The following is a 22,400-nucleotide window of genomic DNA, read 5'->3' on the forward strand; positions in this document are numbered from 1 at the left end:
ATATCAGTGCTGAATGAAATAATCCTCAAATATCTACCTTAGACATTGAGGCTTAATAGGTTAATATTTGCATAGCATTGAGATCATTAGATGAAGAGTTGCCACAGAAATGCTAAAGTATTCCTAATCTATCAATATCTTTCTCCAGTACAATTTAGTAGTTTTCTGCCCATCTGATTTTCTTCTTATGTTTCAATCTGCCCAAGAACCCTAGTTCTCCATGGAATGTCCATGCTGGTAGGGACACATGAAATTCATTTATTTGTAAGCCAACATGATAATTTAGAGCCTAGTCTTGAACTTTTTGAAGCAAGGTTGTTCAAAATAAAATACAAAAATGCTTGTACAATTGTAGAAAAGTGAGGAAACATCCCAATATATTATTGTCTAGAATTCTCCTCACTCCTATTTTCTTTTACTTTAAAGTATCAAGGGCAATCATTCATCCCAACCAAACAATAGTCTGTTCCAAAATTCCTCTTTCACATACAAAAACTTTATACAGTGCAACAATAGCAGCTTTACCAGCCCTTATACATTAATAAAACACTAAAAAAAAATAAAATATGGAGACTAGGTTTTCAAAAGCATTCTAGGAAGAAAATGTCTAAACAAAGTTTTACAGGCTAATCATATATAAAACAGCATGTACATGAACCTTTCACTGTGTATTTTCCAAAAGCTATTAATCATGAGCTGAGTGTCAGTCCAGGATGAGTATTCAAATAGTCATCATGATGTAAAGTATTATTTAGCAATATTACATATCCTTATAATAAATCTCTTATTGACAACTTAAAACCTCTCTCCTGATGAGCCAATCAACCAACAGTGGTTTGGGCTTTTCAGAACACTCCAACAGTTATTGCGGAAGTCAGTGAAAATACTCACTTGCCTCAGGGTCGCAAGAACAGTCCTCTAGAGATGAATGCTGAATCAATATGTGGGACCTCAATTCTAATCTTAGATATGCAGGGGCAGTTATTGTAGAATCAGTTATATTGATTGTACCTCTATTCATACACAAAGTATCTACTAAATAAGTGGTCAGACAGAATTTAAGAGCTTTAAAACCTAAAGAAAAAAACCCAAGCCCCTCTGTTTTTAACTATCAATCAATTTTGCACAAAAACAAGACTAGAACCCCATTATGAAAGTCAAGAATTTTCTCACTTGGAGATGAAATTCACTCCTGTAGAGAGAGCCAAGCACAAGTCCTATTTTGAGGACTTAACCAAGACTAAAGTGGTACATAGGTCTTGGGCTAGTCCTATGTACAAGGATGAATTTGACAACTTCTGAAGGTGCCACAGTTCAAGGCAATTGCACATGTATGCCTGGGGGGCCTCCACAATCCACCCAGGGCACCCACTCCAAGCTTCCAGCTCCTTAGTCATCTCATCTCTTCCCCCTCACACTGGCACTGATTTTCCTTCATTGTCTGTAGTACTGATGCTGCTTCTCCCAGTCCACTCTCTTGCTCCTGGTATACAGGCAGCTGAGTTTCCAAGTGTATTTTGTCCTTCTCCATCTGCATTTTCTCCAGTTCTGTCAATCTGCCCACAATTCTTGTTGCAGTGGTGCTACTGAGCCCAATGGTTGCTGCCTCTGTCAGCTTCTCCCATGCCTCCCTCCAGGGAGTTGGCTCCAAGATTTCCAGTCTCTCTTTTTGCTATTCCTTTCTCCAAAAGAGTGAGATTTTCTCTGTGCTTTCCCCTTCAATAGTACTGGTTTTCACTGCTGTTGGCACTTATGGCAATTCACACTGTCACAGGTCCCACACATGTTGTCAACATATATGTTATGCAAGGCTACTGCTTCTATATTCTCCTTCCATGGACCCTCAAGGGCACCCATTCTAAGCTCCCAGCTCCTCAGCCCCAGTTTTTTTCCAGGCTGCACAGTTCCCTGCCTACACTGTGATAATCCCAACATGCCTGACTGCCTAAACAGGCCAACATCTCCAAACGCTATGAACAGCTGTAACTGCCAACAGTTATGTTACCATACAGCCTTTTATAAGCCAGCATATTTATTTAATGTGAAAGCATTACAGAGAAAACAAAAAAAAAACAATAAAAGAACATATACACAAGCTGATAAGCTTACCAGAGATCACCCTTCCCCCTCCCAGCAAAGGCTCTGGTTGGTGTCAGTCCTTCAAACCCCGCCATGGGTTTTGTGGTTAGAAGTTCACAATAGCCTTAGATCACAACCAATGCAACAATGAATAGTTCAGTTTTTCCTTTATACAGCTTTGGCCTTTGATCTCAGCCTGATGTAACAGGTGATCAGTCGACAGAGGTACCCTCCTCAGGTCATAGCTTAAAAGCCTAGGTTATTGCATAACTGGAGGTGAAGAATTTGCATTCACATCCTCCTGGAGATTTCCCAGGCAAACCATTTGATCCTGTTTGTCCCAAAAGTCAGTCTTGTCTGACATTGTTCAATACAGTCCTTAGATCAACCAGGCCCACATACATAATACATAATCTTTACATTTAATACTATGGATTCAAAAGATACTTAAACTGAATTCAGTAAGTTTTTTTTCAAAGATATTGCAGGAAATTGCCATATCTGTCAAAAGGAGTGCTCTCAAATTTAGAGTAAAGGCTTCAAAACAACCTTAGGAGGTACTCAGCACCTCACAGGACTAGGCCTCTAACTTCTGGTTTTTATACTGTTTTTTGGGATGGATGAACAGAGTGCTGTGTGGTGCTTAGTTGAAGTTGCTTATTACTAGGTTTTAAACCTTTATGCAGCAGCCTTAGCTGCCATCCTGAATGGCAAGGATACTTAATAAGAACCATAGCAGAGAGATTGGTATATGTAAGTAAGGTATGCAAATGCAGCCATACACAAAGATTCAGTTACATTTGAGGCCACCTAGCAGAATAGGAGCCAAGATCAGCCCTTATACATATAATGTACCACTCATAAAAGTTTTGATGCAATCAGTTTTTATTTTACACATATGCATGCACCTACATCCTTTTTTACACAGTGTTTTATTTTAGAGATGGGTGGATTGGCATAATTTCTGAGCTATTCCCGCTCTCATCCCATCCTCAAGAACATTTCAAAAAGGCACAAGACCTAAAGAAATATATAATGTACTAAAACAAGCTGTGTCATACACAGAAAATAATCTCCTTAGATTTGTCAGTGATTAGATTTCCTTTTTCAATACACAAGATACTTGATTCATTATTGCAATAAAGTGAGCCTAGACGTATATTTATGCAGTATTTTCTTTCCTCAATACAATTATATATCAGTTCTGCCAAGCGTCTTATATTTATCTCCTAGTTAAGCAAGAAAAAACAAGCTATTATGACTCTCTAATGTATTCTGCAGTGGGAGGAGGATGGTTATGTTGATGTTCAAGAACACTGCCATAAATCAGAAACATAATTATTTATGCAGATGGGGGATGCATAATACGTTATAAAGAATGGCGTCCAGGCAAAATGTAACTACTACTCTGAAAATATTATCTTATTAAACCCTCTTCCCTGTGCCATTACAAGCAGTGACAAGTTCTGCTATGTCACTGCAAGGGGAGGACAGCCATAAACTTTGTCCTGAGCCTTCTGGTTTCCTTTCCTCTAGGACCAAATTTCTACTCCAATCTCAGCTTCTTCTCCTTCCTCTCCCCAGTCAGCTATTCTACAAAGAGCTGTGTTGGCTCCTAGATTGTTGGTGAAGAGCTAGAGGGGGAAGCTCACCTAGGACCCGCAGTTCACAGGTACTCTCCCTTTATATCTGCCATGCAAGAGGGAAAATCAGAGGGAATTCCAATCTTCCGCCTTTCACAGCCTGTGTATGAAGACAATAAGGTAGTAAGAGTGCAGACTGGGAGAGAAGGGAAGGGAAAAGGAGAAATAAAACTCGGAGAGAATTTGACAAGGAGTGAAGACAGAATAGTAGAGAAAGAGGCCAATAAGACAAGTGGAAAAAGAGGCAAGAAAGTTTGTGTGTAGACAGAGCCTTTCACTGGTTTGATTTTGACTGGGAGAAAGAAGAAAAAGGAAAAGCTGAGAGTCTGTGCAAGCAATTTATGCTTACTGGAATCCTGGTCTTGAATCTTCTCCTGTGCTGAATAAATTTTGGCTGCAGCCTAGGTGTCGGGTTGCCAATTTTGGTTGGCTGAATTCCTGGAGGTTAAGATTAATCTTTAATTACTGAAGACTCCAGGACAATCCTGGAGGGTTGGCAACCCTATTCAGTGAAACTCCCCTATACTCTGGTGAAGCTGAGATGGCTTAAATGTGCAGACACAAACTTCTATAACACAGTGACTGGATAAGCCACATATATGCATGTATATACAGTCCAGTGAAACAGATGTGGGAGAAGAGTTTCTGGGTTCTCCTTTGAATCAGTGTTGTGTTTTCCCTAGTGCAATAAGGATTAAAAAACTTGAAGTAGAATTAGTAGTCACTCTATTTATGCATAAACTGTGAGTGAGAGAGAGAGAGAGACTTTGCTCCATTCTCTCCTCCTTTTGTTAGCCAGCAAATTTCTCTATCTACCAAAGTGCATTAATTGTCCTCTCTTCTAGTTCTTTAACTCATTCCAAAATTTGGGGGCCTATTTTAGCCTGGGGAAGTGCATCTACAGAGTAGCCCTGGCAAACTGGACTTTCTGTTATCTGACTTATGTGCTAAGGTTTGGGCCTTCACCACATTGCTGGAGTTTTATACCTTAGGCAACAGCTATATTTTGCAAAGTTTTAATTTCTAAAACTTTTGATGTTTTGTCTTATTCTGTCTTCAAGTACTCACATATCCCTCATTGGCACAGAAGCCAACATATGTTTTCCCATTCCTTTCTACAGTTTCACAGAATCATAGATATCATAGAAAAGATCTACTAAACCATCCTGTTTTATGTGGTTTCCAACACAGTAACTGTTGTCTCCTAAACTTTTCATATTGTTTTGTTCACCCTGATTTTGAAAGCTATAAGGTTTCTAGCGCTGTGTTTGGGAAATCCTCCCCACTTTTCCTATGATCTCATGTTTCAGCTACTTGATAGTTTCTGGTTTCAGAGTAGCAGCCGTGTTAGTCTGTATTCGCAAAAAGAAAAAGGAGTACTTGTGGCACCTTAGAGACTAACAAATTTATTAGAGCATAAGCTTTCATGAGCTACAGCTCACGATGAAGTGAGCTGTAGCTCACGAAAGCTTATGCTCTAATAAATTTGTTAGTCTCTAAGGTGCCACAAGTACTCCTTTTCTTTTTGATAGTTTCTGTGGCACGTGCGTGTGTGAGAATCTAAAAGATAAATAAATACATCTATGCTAGTTTCTAGTCCTCTGCTAGCTTCTGTGGCATCTTCATAGGAGGCTGCTGATGTTTCTCCCCAGCCCAGGAAGGACTGACACTATACCCAGAGGCTAGAACACCCTGTTACACAAGCACTAAGGAGCATGACACATCCATGTATAGCGAGTCTGGCATTGAGTGGATGAGCAAATCTGGTTCATGAAAGGACAGGAGGCAGGAAATGTGAGCTAGCTCATGACATCAGGGCTCAAAAGCCCGTTGGGCATTGTGATACGCAGATAAAAAACCTCTGCTCTTTAGCCAGTTGCTAAAATGTAAACTATTGTGCTCCTAGAGACTTTGATGAGAACACAGCCTTCCTTCTGAATATATGTCACTGCTAGGACATGCAGTGATTCTGCTCATTAATGATTGACATCCTCCAATGGAAGGTTTACAGAAGGCTGCAGAGCATGAATGATTGTGCCTCACAACAGCATCATGTGGCTACTAAACCTTAGTCCTGTTAAGTGACCCGCCTAAGGTCACACAACAAGCCTGACACCTCTAGGAAAACAATACATTATTGAGCAATTATGCTGAACTCCAATCCTAAACTTTAGCCATTTGACCAGTCTTCCTTTCTTAGGACAGGAATACAAAAGAAGATTTCAGATGTAAGATTAGGACAGTTCTGCTGTTATTCTGTTCTAAATGGAGTTGTAAATGAAGTTCAGCTTGTCATTCCCAAACATTTTCAATCAAGAAATGAATTAAAAGAAAAACTGAAGGTATTTTACAGTGAGAGAGAGAGAGAGAGAGAGAGAGCTTTCCAATTCATTTTATGATCAATAAGAAGTCTATTGCTTAGGTAAAGCCAGCTTCAAAGTTACTGCTATTTAGCTACAGGCATAAAAATTCCTTTGGGGGGGTCTGAGTTAAATGAAGCTATAGATTTGAGGTTAGGTGTTAATAATTCCCTCTGCCACATGTTCAAAGGCACAGAGCCTCTCAGGCAGATGCTGCTGTTTGCCAGCTTCATTGAATGAATGCTAAAAACATCCTGATCTATTCTTAAACAGAGAAACAACTTGCCATTACTTGCACTGTCAATGTCCGAAAACATGCGACCTTTGCCACTGGTGAATAGCACCTAATAGCCCAAAGGTACTTTAGACTAGTTTAAGACAGAGCTAGCCTGACACCAACATTAATTCTTGCAGATTTGGAAGAATCATGGTTTTGGGGGTTTTTTTGGTAGCTCAGAGCAGGTCAAACATCCCATTTTACAGAAGCAACTTTGAGTTCACACATCTAAGGGAAATACTCATTATTTAAATTAACACTGGCAAGTTACATATAGGTATATATAAGAAATTCTAACTCACACACATAATTACATTTTAGCCTACTTTCCTCTTATAGTTTTGGCTGCACTAGTTATTCTATACTTCACTAAACTGTTGTGTAGCTTTAATGGCACTTATAAATCCCACATTACAGAACTGGCTGTATTTCTAGGATGGTGAAGTGATTACTGAGGTAATTTATACAAATCAATAATATGACTTTCTAAACTTATTTCTTTCTTGATATTTATAACATGTAAATGCAGCAAAAAGAAATGCAGCAAAAAGAAAACATCAACTGTTTTATTGCCTCCAAAACATTCTACTGTATACACAAATCAAAATAGTTAGTTTTAAACCACTGCAATATACTCATCAAGAAAACTGCTTAAAACACTTAAAATGTGGCACTATTGTGAAAAGTGGGCATTTCAAATGGCTCATTCTTACTCAAATCTGCTCCCTGGAAACATTAAGAATCAGAACTATTTACTTTAATAGCAAAAATAAGTTTTTAATACTGTTTACTCTTGTTAGCCCTGTAATGCAAATACAGCTAGAAGAGAACAAGCTGCATTTTAGTCCATCTTGTGCATCAACTAAACTGTTTGACGTTCCAGTCTGATACACCTAAACAAAGCCACCAAAGGCAAGGGGGTTGCACAGATATCTCTGTGGGCATAAAGATAATGGAGTTGCATAGGGGAAACTGAGTGCCTAATTTAGTTTGCAGTACCTTTAATACAGAAGGTGTGCAAGATAGAAGCTCAGTTTGACTCTCAGAGCCTTGGCAAAGTTTGTAAGGCCTCCATTTAGTGCAGTGGTTCTTAAATTGGGGTGCATGCCCCCCCTGGGGGTGCAAGATGCCCTTTCTAGGGGTGTGAGACATGCCAGATTTTTTTAGAAGGTATGTCATAAATATAAAAGGGAAGGGTAAACACCTTTAAATCCCTCCTGGCCAGAGGAAAAACCCTTTCACCTGAAAGGGTTAAGAAGGTAGGATAACCTCGCTGGCACCTGACCAAAATGACCAATGAGGAGACAAGATACTTTCAAAGCTGGAGGGGGGAGAAACAAAGGTTCTCTCTGTCTGTGTGATGCTTTTGCTGGAAACAGAACAGGAATGGAGTCTTAGAACTTAGTAAGTAATCTAGCTAGATATGCATTAGATTCTGTTTTGTTTAAATGGCTGATAAAATAAGCTGTGCTGAATGGAATATAGATTCCTATTTTTGTGTCTTTTTGTAACTTAAGGTTTTGCCTAGAGGGATTCTCTATGTTTTGAATCTGATTACCCTGTAAGGTATTTACCATCCTGATTTTACAGAGGCGATTCTTTTACTTTTTTTCTTCAATTAAAATTCTTATTTTAAGAACCTGATTGCTTTTTTATTGTTCTTAAGATCCAAGAGTTTTGGTCTGTGTTCACCTATGCAAATTGGTGAGGATTTTTATCAAGCCTTCGTCAGGAAAGTGGGTGTAGGGTTTGGGAGGATTTTGGGGGGGAAGGACGTTTCTAATTGGGCTCTTTCCCTGTTATATATATTTGTTAGACGCTTGGTGGTGGCAACAATAAAGTCCAAGGGCAAAAGGTAAAATAGTTTGTACCTTGGGGAAGTTTTAACCGAAGCTGGTAAAAATAAGCTTAGGGGGTTTTCATGCAGGTCCTCACATCTGTACCCTAGAGTTCAGAGTGGGGAAGGAACCTTGACAAGGTAAATCATCAAAAACACAAATTAAGCACAGGCATGCAAGTACAACTACTTTGTTTCATCAAACCTATGTATTTATTAACATTATACATTTTTTAATGATTACTGTAACATAGAAACAAAAAATATCTAGGTTTAAAGAACTGACCTACTTCAATGATTTTTGATAAGGGATGCGAGAACATATTTTGGAGAACCAAAGGGGTGCAGGCTGCAGTAAAGGTTAAGAACCACTGATTTAGAGGATACACCTGTGTACTTGTAAACTGCGCATATTTGACATGGAATTTGATGAGACGCAACAAACAGGGAACCCCAAACAGTGACTTTTTCAGAGTAGATCCGTATTTTAATAATAAAATAATAATAATAATAATTAAAAAAACACTAAAAAGAGTAACAGAACAGCTCAGTAAAACTGGAGTTCTTTCTGGGGTGAAAAAGATTATCTCCTCACTCTCATCTTCTCCTCACCTTGTGCCCCACCCAACTCTTGGACCCTCCTTATCCCTTCCCTCTCCCACTGGGAATTCACTTCTTCCCATTCCGAGATATATTCCCTGCACACCTCCTCAAGCCAACAGTTAGCTCTCTGCTGTTCTCCCATTCCAACAGTCTGCCAAGTCTTTAGCTCTGAATGGGTTGAGATACAACCTGTACACTGGGAAAGAGGTTTCCCTCCAGGTGTTAGGCAGGTCATTTCTGGACTCTCTCATTGCAAGAGCTAGACCATCTCTCTTCCTCCCTCCCACACCATCTCCTAGCAGACATGGAAAGCCTGAATACTTGCCAGTTATTAAAGCGTCAAACACTTATCTTGTTTCCTACAGATTAAAAATTCGTGCAAATGATCAAGCCAAGTACATTGAGTTTAAGGGCCTTCTGCCAACATCAATTCTGTGCGGGTCAGAAAAACATAACCCCTCAAGAATATCAGGTATAGTCTCAACATAAGGTTCTACAAACACCCACCTTCCTTGCTTCGATATGGTTCATGGTCACTAATTGTAATGTTAACAAGTCAATCCAAAATGTGGCCCGAATATAATATCTGTTTTCTGTTATCTGTTTTCGAAAATATAATAGTTTCCCCCAATCATGTCCTTTTTTGGTTCTATGCACATTAGCAATAGTTACTTGTAGTTCTGCATTTTCACTAACAGGTAGTGCTCAGAGTTTCTTCCTGTGTTTCTGTTTAGTTCAGGAAACACATTATGGGGAGGGTCTATTTAAATAAATAATACTGTTAGGGTTGCCAGGTGTCTGGTTTTCGACTGGAACACCTGGTTGAAAAGGGACCCTGGTGGCTCCAGTCAGCACTGCTGACCAGGCCATTAAAAGTCCAGTTGGTGATTCAGCGAGACTGGTAGGCTCCCTGCCTGGCTCTGTGCAGCTCCCGGGAAGGGACTGGAAAGTCCCACTGACTCCTATGCAGACGGGCAGCCAGGGAGGCTTGGCACGCTGCCCCCACCCACAGGGACTGCCCCAGGTGCCAGTTCCACAGTTCCCATTGGCTGGGAACCATGGCCAATAGAAGCTGTGGGGGAGGTGCCTGTGGGCGGGGACAGTGCACCGAGTCCCCCTGGCTGCCCCTCTGCCCATGAGCCAGAGGGACATGTCACTGTCTCCTGGGAGCGGCCTGAGGTCAGCACCTCTGGGAGCCCGCACCCTAAATCCCCTCCTGCACCCCAACCCCCATGGCTCATGCCAAGAGCCCCCTCCTGCACCCTGAACTCCTCATTTCTGTCTTCACCCTGGAGCCTGCACCCCCAGCCCAGAGCCCTCACCCCTTATGCACCCCAACCCTCTGCCCCAGCCCTGAGCCTCCTCCCACACTCCAAACCCCTTGATCCCAGCCTCACCCCAGAGCCCGCACCCCCAGCTGGAGCCCTTAGCCCTTCTTGTACCCCCCTGCCCCAGCCCGGTGAAAATGAGCAAGTGAATGAGGGTGGAGGAGAGCAAGTGACAGAGGGAGGGGGGATGGAGTGAGTGGAGCCTCAGCGAAGGGACAGGACAGGGGCGGGGCCTCAGGGTTCAGTTTTCTGCAATTAGAAAGTTGGCAACCTAGGTACTGTTAATATTAACAAAATGTTTGTGAAAGAATCTGAAGAAGCCTGTGAAGGATGCTTTCATTCCAGTAACAACTGAAGTGTCATCACATCTTTATTTGCTTTCAGTTAGCTGCACAGATGAACCTACTCATGGTTCTGGCTGTTTATAAATATAGAGCTAATGGTGATCAGGTCTTGCTTTGTTAAAAAACAGTTACATTTTGTTGCTGTAATAATCTTACTTTACAATTGTACAACCTCCTTCATCCTAAAGGATCTTAAAGAGAGTATTGTGCAAGCTACAGGCCTGGTGAATTGAGGTGCTAAGCATGCCTTTTCTGGGAGTTAGGAGTGCTCTGTAGCTTGAAAGATCAGGCCCTATATATAAACAGTACCACAGCTATCCCAAGGATTGATGGAGGCAGTCTGATATCTATCCAAGGTTTTTATATAAACCCCATTATCATAGGATATGAGGTACTTCCTAATTGTTAGTATATTCATCCACACAATACCCTTGTGAGGTAGCAGAATACTATTACCCTTACGCACAGAGAGGCTAAGTGCCCAAGGAAATGCAGGAAGCCTGTGGTGGAGAAGGAAATTGAACCCTGCTTTCTCAAGTCATATGCGTGTGCCCTAACCACAGAACCATCATTCCTCTCAGTAGTATATCACAGAGTACAAACTGAGGGGCACGGGAGTGGGTCACTAACTTGATTAATTGGTATTACAGATCATCTCTCTTCATACACATATTTCAACAATGAATAAACCCGCAAATCTAGCTGGAAAGCCTATCCTCTTAATCTTCAAATGAAAAAGTAAGAGCAGAATGTGGTTGATTTTTCCCCAGAAGGAATGTTTTCCTCACTTCCAACATTTTTTTCAGGTGAGGGTCTGTACTTTAAACTGAGTTTTGGGTGTCAGATATACAATCCCTTTGTATTCAGATCACCCAAACTGTCCAATATCTCATCTTGATGCAGAAAACAGTCCATTTCCCTCTTAGGGAACAAAAGCCTAACAACCTGGTGTGACAAGGAACAAAACAATGTTGTTCCAGATGCTGAATTCTAAGGGATCTACACTTATGACAACATTTCTTTATCCACTCTTTTCAGCCCCAATTCAGTAGAACATTTCATTATTGAAGTCAATATGATATGGGCACATACTTAAAGTAGGACATGTCCTTCAGGGCTTTCCCAAATGCAAATTGATTTAAGTGATTTACTGAACCAGGATGATACACCACTTTCCCCAACCACCAAACAACATCCCCCAAACAGACATGTTAGCATTGGTTGAGTTAACCTTACCCACCTATTTATAATGCAAACATTACTTACCATAATAGGGTAAAAAGAAAAGGAGGACTTGTGGCACCTTAGAGACTAACAAATTTATTTGAGCATAAGCTTTCGTGAGCTACAGCTCACTTCATCGGATGCATCCGCTGTAGCTCACGAAAGCTTATGCTCAAATAAATTTGTTAGTCTCTAAGGTGCCACAAGTCCTCCTTTTCTTTTTGCGGATACAGACTAACACGGCTGTTACTCTGAAACATAACAGGGTAAACTACCTCCTGAACACCCCCTTGTGACCACAGGCCATTCTGCAGCACCCTCCTTCTGTCCCCCCCCCCCTTTAGGGCCGCACACCGTCAGTCCAAAGGTAATTTAAACACTTCCCTTCTAGGGTCCAATTTATTCAGTCCTCTGGGTACACACTCGCCCTCCACACCCCAACCTCAGTTCAGTTTCTCTCACTCCCTTAGAGAGCTCCCAGCCCTCCTTCCCAGAGCTGGGTCCCAATTCGATCACCACTCCAAGGCTCTACCTGGCTGGAGCTCACTCTTCTGACTCTGAGTTCCAAACTCTCCTGGTGTTAAGGCATGAGGAAGACTCCCAGCCCTCCTACCTGGGGCAACTCCCCTGGTCTCTACAGACTTCACTCTACCTTCACCTTTCCCTCCTGAAGCTTCCTGCTGTTCTTATAGGGCTCATGTGTTCTCCATTACATAACCTTTATTTCCCCCACCCGGGGAGGTGAGTTAAACTTGTCACAGGTGAACTGCAGTCCATCTCCCCTAAGGAACCAGCAACCCTCTGACACATTTTGAACTTTACTGGGTCTGAACAATTATGTGTGTAGGCTGCAGTTTTTGTTTTGTTTTGGGCTTGACTGTTTTTTTCATTCAGGTTTTAATACAGAAACTGGGAAAGGTATTTCATGTTCAGGATTTTTTCTCCATGCCCTGAATGTATCATTCTAATCCTAATGATGTTATAGGGTTCCTTCCTTATAAGATATTTTGATTTCCCCTCCCTCCCCCAAGACACTTTTGGGTCAAGTTACTGGCGGTAGAAACATGTGACTGGAAAAAAACCTGCATTCTTCTTACACACTGATTCAAATGGAAATATGGAAGAGGCTGTAGGCAATCCTCTTGCAAAATCCATTTCTTCAAGCATTCTCTAAAACCTATTTTAAAAGTGTTTATATCTGACCACACCTGTTTTTAATTGTGATGCCACTTCATAGCAGCAATTCCCTACCAAGGCACAATAATGCAGCTGATACTAGCTGAGCAGGGGGTGTCTTAGCTAATATGGTAGCTACAACTTAAATACAGGAAAAGATTCATAAATAGTTCTAATAGACTCACATTTAGAATCCTCTATCTTGAAAACATGACTTAACTATCATTAGAGCTAAATGTCAAGCACCAAATCTTCAAAAAAGTCTGAGTATAACAAACCATGCAAAAATGTGCACATTTGTATGCATAAATTACATGCACAATTGCAGTAAGTTTACATGCACATCCAACTAGTTATTCGCAGGAGCAATTATTACAGCATACATAATTTCTGTGCACTAATGCAAACATATTTCTGAAAAATATGGCTCAAGTGTTAATTGGCTCAAGTGTTAACTGCTTATAGTAGTTAACTGATGTTGGTTGTTAGAACATCAATGGGTAATGTATCAGAAAATCTAATTTGGAGATGAAAGTATTATTAATAAATTATATACATTTGAGACATAATATTTAGGATTCAGGTAAAAAAACCTGTCTCTTCCCTGTTGTTGGAACATTCCACTTGTTTCAACTGTAGCTTAAATGATAACACTTCATTTTATAATAAACTTTCTGAAGACATTCCTGATGTCCTGCATGAATATGGATTACATTTATGCATACCTCATGCTGAGCATACGAGATAGTTTCTTTGTAGGAGTTACCATGACCTTAAATCTGTGGGAAAACAAGCACTTTCTTGAAATGTTTCTCACCACTAATAAACTTTAGTTAATGATGGGTGAATCTTAAAAGATTCAGGTCAGATAAGCACTGTAAAGTTCAGATATTTATCCAAAAACTTTCTAAAAATGTAAACTTTTTGGATATGCAGAACTGGGCTAGAAGCCATCCAATAAGACACATTCCTAATATTTGTGGTATTTTTTTGCTTCTGCTCAGGTTGGAAACATCATGAAAACTATCATTCATGTTATGTTGTAACTTCTACTTCTGGGCAGAACTAAGAAGCATAGAAGTTCACCAAAAAAATGTTAATCGAGAGTTTTCAAATTTCAAAAAGAACTTGGTTTAAGTTTGTCTCAGGTTTTGAGAAGATTTGAGACAGCCTATTCTTTGATCCAAACTGGTTATCCATCTCTTATTAGATTTGACCCAAAAAGCAGAACCTGAAATTTTGGATTCATATCTTGCCTATCTCTACTAATTATTGATTGATTGATTGATTGATAAGGGTTTGCCTGCCTTTTCTTTCGGGTAATGTAAAGTGCTTTCATCACTGTGATCCACAATGAATAGTTTTCGTTATTTCCCAGATAGTGAGTGAAAGCAATTTAGGTAAATCTATACAGATGAGAATGGTCAAACCCCTTCTTGAATAAGAACAGTTCTGTTTTAAGAAAGGACAAGAAACCTTTAGGAAAGGACAGATGCCATGTTTGTCATTTGGCAGGTGACAGAGAAGTGGCTAGAGTACAAATAGGATAGTTTCTAGGCTTTTGTAGATCTTGAAAAGGCATCCACTAAAGTGGACAGAATTATGCGCACACCAGTGCTGAGAAAATATGGAGAGGATTTAATAACTATGGTGAGTGAACTACGTAGATCACCTAAAACAGTGATCTGAACATATTTTGCAGTGACAAGCTCTGAATTGGAAGTTGGACTGCATCCAGGGTCAGCCCTCAGTCCATTGCTGTTTATCATATTGCTGGACTACATCAGCAGGAAGAACCCAATGGGAAAAGGTGAGCAGCTGTTATATGCAGCTAGCATAGCAATAAGGGTGTCCCCAAAAGAAGACCTGGAGGAAATAGAAAACCAGTGGTGTGACAAACTAAGCAGGCATGGGATGAAAATGAGCGTGACTAATATTGAGGTCATGTGGGTCAGTAGAGGTGTGACAGGGAAACTGCATACAAAGATTAACGGAGTATGACTAAACCCAAACTGATCAGTTCAAGGACCTTGGTGGCTGGGTTATGAGAGATGGCAAACTTGAAAGTGAGATACAGCCCAAACTGGGGCATGTTAGAAGAGTGTGGAATAACATCTCAGAATTGTGTATGACAAGCATATCCCGCTGAGACTGAAAGGCCAAGGCAAAGAGACAGCAGGTTCAATGCCTACAGGTGTTTAAAGTGAGATGTCTTAGCACAATAAAGAGAGTTACGAGAAGGGAGAGATTGTGAAATGAGATTATGACAGAAGTCAAAATTAGCAATGTGGCTGACAAAATGCAGGAAGTGCAATTTTTCTGGTTTGGACACAGAGAATGAAGGAAGAGGACCTAGGGAAAGTAGCATGACAGAAAAGGGCGGTTGGAAACAAACCTAGAGGAAATCCAAGGAAGTGATGGATGGATTGCATCAAAGAAAATGGTAAGCAGATCAACCTTAATGCTGCTTCGGACAGATGAAGATGGCGTATGCTTGCATGAAGACCCAACCCCAGGTGATGCAGGGGAGGAGGAAAAGCAGGAGAAGATGTAGTATATGGGGGAAAACATTTAAATAAAACACACACACACACACACACCCCTACTGTCAAAAACTAAAGCCTTTCCAGTTGTTGTGGAGCAGCCCTTATGATATTCTATTATGGAAGCCATCTCTCTGTTTAAAAATAATAATGTATTCATAGGAAAATGATGATGAAGAAGAAGAAGAAATACTTTTCACTCTAATGGTAATTAAGGACAATGTCAAACAGCATCTACTAAAGCTACATATTTTATCAGCGGGTCTGAATAACTTGCATGCAAGAGTTTTAAAAGAACTGATCAAGGAGCTCTCTGAACTGCTAATGTTGATTTTCAGTAAGTCTTGTATACTAGGGATGTTTCAGAGGATGGGAAGAAAGCTAATGTTGTGCTTATATTTAAAGAGGGCAAATTGATTCCTATGAAAATAATGGAATGGCTGATAAGGGACTTGATTAATAAAAGAATTAAAGGAGGATAATGAAATTAATGACATTTGGCATGGAAGAAAGATCTTTTCACATTAACGTGATTTTTGTTTTTATGAGATTACAGATTTTGTTGTTAAAGGCAATAGTGTTGATGTAATAATTTCTGGAAAGCATTTGACACTGTGACACATGCCATTTTGATGAAGAAACCAGAATGATGCAAAATCAACATGTCACACATTAAATGAATTAAAAACTGGCAAAATGATAGGTCTCAAAACAAACAGTAAACAAGGAATCATTGAATGGGTGTGTTTCTAGTGGGGCTCCATAGGGACTAGTTTCTTTGCCCTATGCTATTTAACATTTTTATCACTAACCTGAATGAAAACAAAAATCATTACTGACAAAGTTTGTAGATGACAGAAAGATTAGGGGAGTAATAAATAATGAAGAGGACAGGTCACTAATACAAGGCAATCTGGATCATTTGGTACACTGGGTGCAAGCAAACAACATGTGTTTCAATGTGGTCAACTGTAAAGTCATACATTTAGGAATAAAGACTGTTGGTCATACTTATGGGATGGGGAACGCTATCCTGAGGAGCAGAGACTCTGAAAAGGACTAGTAGATCATAGTGGGTAATCAGCTGAACTCGACCTCCCAGTGTGATGCTGTGGCCAAAAGGGCTATTTTGATCCTTGGATGCAGAAACAAAGGGACCTTGAGTAGGAGTACAGAGGTTATGTTTCCTCTATTTGTCACTGGTGTGACCTATACTGGAATACTTTGTCCAAAAGTCCAGAAGGATATTGATATATTGGAGAAGGTTAAGAGAACAGCCACAAGAGTGATTAAAGGATTGGGAAACTTGCCTTGTAGGGATAGACTCAAGGGGTATGTCTACACAGCCCGCGGCAACAAGCCTCCCAGCTCAATCTGTTGAATTTAACAAAGAAAAGATTAAGGGTGACTTGATCAGAGTCTCTAAGTACATACATGGGGAAAAGAACTTTGATAACAGATAGGTCTTCAGTTTAGAAGACAATTGTATAACATGATCCAATGGCTGGAAGGTGAAGCTAGACAAAGTTAGACTAGAAATAAGGTGCAACATTTTGACTGTGAGGGTAGTTAGCCATTGGAATAATTTACCAAAGTTTTTGGTGGGCTCTCCATCACTGGAAATTTAAAGTCAAGACTGACTGGTTTTCTAAGAGATATGCTCTAGTGCAAACAGGAATTAATTCAGGGACAGACTAGATTATCAATGTAATCCCTTCTGGCCTCATTATATATGAATCTATAGATATATATTTTAAGCACTGCTATTGAAAAATAAAAATTAAAGAAAAAAAACGATAAAACTTGTCCCATCAATTTTAATGGAGCAGCCAACAAGTCATTCCATTATGCAAGACATCGCTATTGTGGGGGTGGGGGTAATCAACCAAGTGCATGATCTGATAGGCTGAATAGTCTTATGTTCTTTATAATTATCATAAAATGCTGTCTGAGGAACCAGCAATCAAATTTACCGAAAAAAATACATGATTAGTTAACATTAAAATATAAATGGGTTCCAAACCAGATCTCCATCCAAAACCCCCTGAACTTTGGGAGGTTCAAGAAACAGATCTGAAAGTTGAGCTTGAGCCTATTGCTGTAATAAACAGTGGGGCGAGATAGAAGAACTAAAAATAAGGTTAGTGAATAAGCACACTCACTAGCTTTATCCCTCTGCAAATATTGGACTTAAATACAATGAAGTCACATGTAAAGTCCATTTGATTCCTCCTAACTACCTTTCATTACTAACAATATCTCAATTTTAGACATAAATTTATTTCTAACCCTCATAAACTTGCTATTTTCTCACATATATTTGCAGATTATTTCACCAGAAATAATAATTCATGTAAATGAGGTGACAGGAAATGTTATTGATGCTGAAGAATGAATCTCAGAGCATGTCAAGCTTGTTGCATTGTATCTCGTGATTCCCATTGTATGACAGTCCCAAAATGTGTTCTGTATTTTGACTTTGGCAGGTTGAGAAGTAAGATTTGATAGTCTCTCTCTAGTTCCTTAATGCACATTTTCCCACATCACAAAACCACCAGGCAATTTGCTGTACTAGTCAGAATCTGCCTCACAATTATCCAGGACTTGAAACAGACAATACTGTAAATCTTGTCTGAATTGCATTGGCAGAGCTATAGGAAACAGCTCACATAGCACTTGCCTGCACTATGGCCAGCTGCATTCAGTGATATTAGCTTCTTGCTTTCATGATCACTGACTTCATGTAAACTAGAAAAAACAAACCATTACTTTTGTTTGGTACACATCTTTTCTTTCAGAAAAAAATTCCCTTTTATCTTGCCATGACTATCCTTGGCCTTCAAAAAATGAAATATGTCTTTTTCATAAGGACTAGAGAGGCATACTTTTTGTTCACGTTATTTTTGAACAAAAGAAATAATTTTATGATGCCATGAAAATAATGTTAATAGTAGCAAAATATGGATTGCTCAGCTATCTTGTATAATCATTTACTGATTCACTATAGCATTAAGGGTCCTTGACTTAATCTTTAAACCTTCAAAGTTTGACAGGATGGAACCTACAGATGATTTACTACAGTTTAATTATTGACCTAACTTAATACCTAGGCTATGCTGCAAATGCTTGTGCCATGGATGGTTTAATTAATTACTGGTCAAGTATTCTGTACCTTTGAAGATTTTCTGCTGCTAATATGACCTGGTTAATTTTCATAGCATTGATAGAAGTCTGTATGTCTTGTCCAGTGCATTTATTACATTCAAGACCTGAAAAGAGGGAAAAATGAGATAATATTGCAAGCTGCTGTGTATCATACATTTTAATTATCTCACAAGCCCTGTTCATTCTGAACTTAAACTATCTTTTGCAGAACCAAGTTCAGTCATGCTCAATTACCCTGATGTACCAGCCTAAATTAGTAAGTTGCCATTGTTAAAATAATCAAAACGATAGAATTTACAATAATGTTGAATGTTTCCTGACTTCCTGATACTGCTATCTTCATTTCTAATGAATTACATATAATTGCACAACTACATTTCCTTTGTCTCAAGCCACATCATCAGATTGGACTTCCAGTTGAGAAAAGTCATTAAGGCAGATCTCATTGAGAATCACGAGAGCTATTCATCGATAGATATTCATCAGTGACACTTATTTGTAAATATTATTTTGATAATTCAGTTTTCAATAGACAGTAGAATTTTGCTAATGTACATACTTTAGGATTCATAAGTGATAGCATTTGCTATCTATTTCTCAGCAAAAATTTACCATAATAGCAATGAACTGTTGTGAGGTCTCAGGCAGTATTACTGAGACAATTATGTTTACTCACTCTGCTACAATGAGTATTAGTACATAGTAAATTATAAATAATTATATAATCTTTAGTTGTGAAAATAAAAGTCCTATGGAAAATCACACGAAAATTCCCACAAAAATAACAGAATTATATCCCTACTATTTTAGGTTTTTTGGACCATCCTTTATAGTTTAATAGAAAGTTCTAACTTCTTGTATAATTCTAAAGGATGGTTCCAAATATCTATAGACAAAGATATAAATTTATATGACTTTAATAGCCTACAGAATGTATATCTATGGAATCCTCTTAAATTTCAATACTAACTTACATTCTTTTTGAATCTCTAGGACCTTTCCATAGGTTAATCTTTGGGGGTTTTTTAATAGTTGTCAGTTCATTTACTTGATAATTTGCAAAATTTAATAATTTGCAGTCTGTCTAGCTCTCATTAGTGCTAACTAGTCCAAATTGTTTTAGACATCTCAGATACAGCTACCAATTGCAGTTTTTCTTTAACTGTGTGCTATGTTGAAACTGGACTGATCCATTACACGAGAGCTAAATTCATCATCTGTTTTCCTGCTGTGGTAAGCAACAATAAATACATATCTACTTTCCTTTTGAGGACTACCGAAAGGTCCAAAATATCCTCATTAGGAAAGCTGTGGTTAACTACATAGATCATAGCACTGTGAATAATACGTCCATGTGGGAACATTACTTCATGTGCAGTTAGTTACATGAGACCAGAAAACCTAGTAACAAGAAGCCAAACTCCCAATGGAAATTGGGGAGTTTCCAATTTTCAATGCAAAGAAGGGGAAAAGTCTGAGAAAATTTGAAATCAGGTGTCTTGAAGCATGTACAGCTGTAATTTAGTGTCACGAAATGAAATGTAGCCTGAGCTTCTCTAATGCAGAACAGTCAGCACAGTGGCACATACAGAGCTTGGCTGATGACTCATCATGTCAGCTAATCAAAAAGGATCATGAATTTTAAAGTGCTGGCTTTTATGTAGCCAAGATTGTGAAGGTCGGGATAAATTTCAATGAGAAGTTGCCAATATTTGGAAACTTAAATTACTTTATAGTTGTTTTGCTAAAAATAAACACTTGGAAAACTGCATTTTTGAAATCTTACCTTATGAAAGAAAGAGTGTCATTTTTTCACTCTTCCACAGCTCAGTCTTTTCTTACTGTAATAAATATTTGAAAAAACAAAAATATTAAAATATTCTAATCAATAAGTTAAAGGTCTTAAAAGGAAAAAAAGATAGCATGAGCTAGTCTCTGTATTATTATTATTAGGAATGTATTCCAACATAATAAGAATGTTGTGCCCAGTGAAGGATTTAACACTGTACTATAGAAATCAATGGGAGTTTTGCTATTAATTTCAACGAGAAAAGGTTTCAGTCTTAAGTGCAAATGCATTACCAGTGTAGTTTGCTTAATTTACCAACAGGTCTCTGTTTTACACCCCAACTCCTTTCTTGGGAGGGGTATGTTGATAGTACTCTGTGTCTGTAGGGGGAAGTGGCTTCCTAAATCTGTTAGGTGCAGATGCAGGTGCAAAACAGAAACAGAACAGGATTTCTTTAGATTCTAACCATAAAGCTTGGGGCTAAGCCCTTTTCCCAGTAAAGAAAAAATATATTGCATATGCTGTTAAGTTTTCAAGTAGGTAGTGGCTGTGAAAATCTGCAAAGGCTCCATCTTAAAAGACTAAAGTCCAGAATCTTGAAAAGGTAAGAGATATATATGACAAAAAGTATACAATTATAAAGTAATCAGAGGGAAAGATTTAAAAATGTCCAGCTCTATTTCTGGATTATTTTTCTCAGGTGTCTAATATCTTTGTATTTTCTGCCTCTAACCTTCTAATTTAAGTAAGAAAAATGCTAATGTGATATTTAAGATAATTAGAGCAACATGGTAGATTTGTGATTTCTACTCATTAAACACATTCAAACATTTTGTTCCACATTAAGGTTATACATAGGTATAGGCAGCCATTGAAGATTTTCTGTCCGCTTTCCCCTGTGAATACCCTTAATACTGTGCTCTCTTGATCTATCATGCTGGGCTAAGATTCCAGGAAATCTGGTCCTCCTTCCAAAAGTCAATCACAGCAGTCATCATTTATGTTGCACAAAATGCCACATTATAACCAAGCTAAAATAAGGACTGGTTGGCTAAAATAAGGACTCACTCAGACCTCTGCCCAAAACTCAAACATAAAAGTGTGGTTACATCGCCTAACCACTTGTTCCTCATTGCTTTTGCGTGTTCAATTGACAAATGAGTTTACAATGATTGTACCTTGCTCTGATATTTTTATAGACCCTTTATTACCTACTCATTTGAAGAAAGGTAGCCAAACTATCGAGTTTTCATTCTGTATCATTACAATGCAAAAGAGACATTTAAAACTAGATGGGACAAAGCACCAACAAATGCACGGAGAGGAGCAATCCTTCACTGATAGGGGAGCTGCCTAGCCAATGCGCTGGGCAATTTTCATCTCTAATTTCTATCTGAGGAGAAATCCTCAAGGGACATAAAGCTAATTTAGCCACCTCTACCCTAAATCCTCATGTCCTAACACAGGTGGAGGGATGTATGGGTTGTGGCCAGGACACACTATGCATTCTGTTGACCCTGATCAGTACAATGGTCCCTTGGGAGGCATCACAAAATAAAGCAGTCCTTAGGTTGATCTAACATCCACCTGCAGCTGGTTCAGTGCCTACCCAAAAACAGAATCGGGGAGGAAGAAAGGTGTCTTTCAGCTACCTCATCAGAGTTGCACCAAGCTCAATTCCCATTTAATAGATGGAGAAACGAGGCATAGATAGGTTGAACGATTTGCACATGGTCACCCAATGTTAAAGACAGAGCTCTGAAGAGAACTGAATTGTTGGTCTCTAATCCCTGGTCAGTGGAACATGCTATTTCTCACATAGCTTGATTTACCACATTTTATGTAGTGTTACAAGCAATTTTTCTTCAACAAAAACTGTGGTGTAGCTAAAGGTCAGATTGAAACAGGTCAAGGCTGGTGCCATTCTACTGAGTGTGTTACCCAGTCACAATCTGAAGTATGTGCAAAGAATCAGCCAGTATATGCAAAGAGACAGAAAGTCACGACATGAGAGAACTGGCAAGGTTGTGCA

At 39.1% G+C, this 22,400-nt stretch overlaps 1 protein-coding gene across 9 annotated transcripts in view; it reads right to left on the reverse strand.

Annotated features, from left to right (window-relative positions):
- The window catches only part of SULF1 (sulfatase 1), a 161,524-nt gene that overhangs the window by 115,659 nt on the left and 23,465 nt on the right, over positions 1-22,400 (reverse strand). For all 9 annotated transcript variants that reach the window (XM_043507742.1, XM_038392999.2, XM_038392996.2 and 6 more), the window contains 2 exons: positions 20,366-20,420; positions 18,587-18,683 (listed from right to left, as the gene is read on the reverse strand). The gene's annotated coding sequence lies outside the window, so the exon portion shown is untranslated. The remainder of the gene's footprint in view (positions 1-18,586; positions 18,684-20,365; positions 20,421-22,400) is intronic.

Source organism: Dermochelys coriacea, chromosome 2 (genome assembly GCF_009764565.3).
Source record: "Dermochelys coriacea isolate rDerCor1 chromosome 2, rDerCor1.pri.v4, whole genome shotgun sequence".
Lineage (NCBI taxonomy): Eukaryota > Metazoa > Chordata > Testudines > Dermochelyidae > Dermochelys > Dermochelys coriacea.